Below are 3,843 nucleotides of genomic sequence, written 5' to 3'. Positions count from 1 at the left end.
TGTAATCCCAGCTACTCAGGAGGCTGAGGCAGGAGAATTGCTTGAACCCAGGAGGTGGAGGTTGCAGTGAGCCGAGATTGCACCACTGCCCTCCAGCCTGGGCAACAGAGCAAGACTCTGTCGAAAGAAAGAAAGAGAGAGAGAGACAAGGAGGGAGCAAAGAAGGAAGGAAGGAAGGAAGGAAAAGAAAGAGGGAGGGAGGGAGGGAGGAAGGAAGGAAATTAAAGAGTAGGTGGACAAGTATGACCCAGGTGCGTTTGTCACTCCTTTTAGTGGGGCCTTGGCAAGAATTGAGTGCTGAGGAGAGACAGAAGTAACTGGAATCGAACACGACACAAAGTGCTTTGCCAAAGATCATTAAGGCTGGGTTTGCAGCATTCCAACTAGAATACATTTTCACTGCAGGCCCAGATGAAGTGCGTGCATGGACCATCAGGAAAGGGACTAAGGATCCTCAGACAGCAGGAAATATTCACACAGATTTTGAAAAGGGATTCATTGTGGCCAAAGTAATGAAATACAAAGATTTTAAATGGGGAGGTTCTGAAAATGCAGTCAAGGCTGCTGGAAAGTACAGACGACAAAGCAGAAATTATATTGTTGAAGATGGAGATATGATCTTCTTCAAATTTAACACACCTCAACAACCGAAGAAGAAAGATAATGCATGTTTTACAGTACTCCAGACGTCTACACTTAATAAAACATTTGAGGAAAAAAAAAAAAAAAACAAACTCCTGGGCTCAAGCAATCCTCCTGCCTCGGCCTCCCAAAGTGCTGGGATTACAGGCATGAGCCACCATGCCTGGCCAGCTTTTTTCACTTAGCTTAATGCTTTCAAGGTTTATTCCTGTTGCAGAACGTATCAGTACTTCATTCCTTTTTATGGTCAAATAATATTCCATTGTATGGATATACTACATTTTGTTTAATCATTCACCAGATGATGGACATTTAGGTTGTTCTTGTGTTGTTAAGAACAATGCTGTTACTAACATTTATGTACAAGTTTTTATGTGGATATATGTTTCTATTTTTCATGATTATATGTACAAGGAATGAAGTTGCTGGGTCATATGATAACCTTTTGTGGAACTACCAGACTATTTTCCAAAGTGACTGCACCATTTAGCATTCCCACTTGCAGTGCATAAGAGTGCCGATTTCTCCACATTCTAACACTTGCTATCTATCTTTTTGATTATAGCCTTTCTAGCGGGAATGATTTTGATCTGCATTTCTCTGGTGGTTCGTGACATTGAGAATCTTTTCATGTGCTCATTGTCCATTTGCATACCTTCTTTTGAAAAATGTCTTTTCAGATGCATTTTTTTTAAATTATGGGTTTTATCTTAATATTGGGTTGTAAGAGTTTTGTAGAATATATTCTGAATACAAGTCGCATATCAGATATATGATTTGCAAGTATTTTCTCTCATTCTGTGGGTACTTGCACTTTCTTGATGGTATTTTTTGAAGCACTAAAATTTTTAGTTTTCATGAATACCAGTTTATCTATTTATTTCTTTGGTTGCTTGTGCTTTTAATGTTGTATCTAAGAAACCATTCTCTAACTCAAGAAAATTTACTTTGGGGGGTCATAGTGGCTCACAGCTGTAATCTCAGCACTTTTGGGAGGTTGAGACTTGAGACCAGGAGTTGAAGATTAGCCTGGGCAAAATAGTGAGACCCTGTCTAAAAAAAAAAAAAAAAAAAAGATTAAAAAGTAGCCAGGCGTGGTGGCGTATTTCTGTGGTCCCGGCTACTCAGGAGGCTGAGGTGGGAGGATTGCTTGAGCCCAGGAGGTGGAGGCTATAGTGGACCATGTTCACAGCTCTGCACTCCAGCCTGGGTGACAGAGTGGGACCCTGTCTCCAAAAATAAATAAATAAGAAATTTAAACATATATTTTTTCTATAAGTTGTATAGTTTTACTTCTTACATTTTGAGTTTATTTTTATGTATGGTGTGACATAGGAGTCCAAATTAATTTTTTTGCAATTCACATGTCCCAGCACCATATATTGAAAGGCTCTTTCTCACTGAATTTTCTTGGCATCTTTGTCAAAAATCAGTTGACCATGAACATAAGGGTTTATTTCTGGGCTCTAATTGTATTGCATTGATCTATATGAATGTTGAATGTTCTTATACCAGTACCACACTGTCTTGATTGCTGTAGCTTTGTGCTTGATATGGTTAGGCTTTGTGTCCCCACCCAAATCTTATCTTGAATTGTAATCCCCATAATTGCCATAATCCCCATGTGTCAAGGGAGAGACCAGGTGGAGGTAATTGAATCGTGGAGGCAGTTCCCCATGCTGTTCTCGTGACAGTGAGTTCTCATAAGATCTGATTGTTTTATAAGGGGCTCTTTTCCCTTTTTCTTGGCACTTCTTCCTGCTGCCTTGTGAAGAGGGTGCCTTGCTTCCCCTTCACCTTGGTTATAAGTTTCCTGAGGCCTCCCTAGCCATGCTGAACTGTGAGTCAATTAAACCTCTTTCCTTTACAAATTACCTAGTCTCAGGAAGTTATTTATAGCGGTATGAAAACGGACTAATACGGTGCTGTTTTGAAATCAGGAAGTGCCAGTCCTTCAACTTTGTTCTTTCTCAGGGTTGTTTTGTCTATTTTGTGTCCCTTGTATTTCTTTCACTATTTTTCTCCCTTTTGTAGTTTTAACTGACCATTTTATATGACTTCCTTTTTTTCTTTTTATTTATTTCATATTTTTCTTAGCATATTCATTGTACTTCTTTTTTTAACAACTTTTTTCAGTGGTTGCTCTAGGTTCCCTTGTTTTTTTTGTTTTTTTGGGTTTTTTTTTGTCTTTTTTTAGAGACAGGGTCTCACTGTGATACCCAGGCCCAAGTGCAGAGGTGTGAACGTGGTTCACTGCAGCCTCTACCTCCTGGGCTCAAGCAATCCTCCCACCTCAGCCTCCCAGATAGGTGGGATTACAGGCACCAGCCACCACACCACTCTAATTTTGTTATAGTAGTTTTTGGTAGAGAGTCTCACCATGTTGCCCAGTATGGTCCCAAATTCCTGGCCTCAAGCAATTCTCCCACCTCAGCTTCCCAAAGTGTTGGGATTACAGGCATGAGCCACCATGCCTGGCCAACTCTTGTATTTTAATCTGAATTTTAGGATCAGCTTGATAATTTCTGTAAGAAAGAAAACTGGGGTTTTGATAGGATTGCCTTGAGGCTGGGCATGGTGGCTCATGCCTGTAATCCTAGCACTTTCGGAGGGCGAGGTGGGCGGATCACCTGAGGTCAGAAGTTTGAGACCAGCCTAGGCAACATGGTCAAACTCCATCATTACTAAAAATGCAAAAATTAGCTGGATGTGGTGGCAGACACCTGTAATCCCAGCTACTTGGGAGGCTAAGGCACTAGAATCATTTGAACCCAGGAGGTGGAGGTTGCAGTGAGCTGAGATGGCGCCACTGGACTCCAGCCAAGGCGACAGAATGAGACTCCATCTCAAAAAAAAAAAAAAAATCACATTGTACCCCATAAATAAGCACAATTATTATTTGTCAAAATAAAAAATTATATAAGAACTAATAAACAAGTATAGCAATATTGTAGGGTACAAGATCAATAAACAAAAACCACTCATATTTTTGGCTGGGTGTGGTGGCTGGGCTCAGTGGTACAACGAGCCCAGGAGTTTGAGACCAGCCTGGCCAGCATGGTGAAACCCCATCTCTACTAAAAATACAAAAAATTAGCCGGGCGTGGTGGCGCATGTCTGTAATCTCAGCTACTCAGGAGGCTGAGGCACGAGAATCACTTGAACCTGGGAGGTGGAGGTTGCAGTGAGCCAAGGCCATGC

General features: G+C 41.1%; 1 pseudogene; it reads left to right on the top strand.

Annotated features, from left to right (window-relative positions):
- LOC105539126 overlaps nucleotides 1-3,843 on the top strand; it is a 14,994-nt pseudogene that overhangs the window by 7,445 nt on the left and 3,706 nt on the right.

Source organism: Mandrillus leucophaeus, unplaced genomic scaffold (genome assembly GCF_000951045.1).
Source record: "Mandrillus leucophaeus isolate KB7577 unplaced genomic scaffold, Mleu.le_1.0 Scaffold20, whole genome shotgun sequence".
NCBI lineage: Eukaryota > Metazoa > Chordata > Mammalia > Primates > Cercopithecidae > Mandrillus > Mandrillus leucophaeus.
Note: the sequence above shows the minus strand (reverse complement) of the source record. Positions and strands in the feature narration are given on the sequence as shown.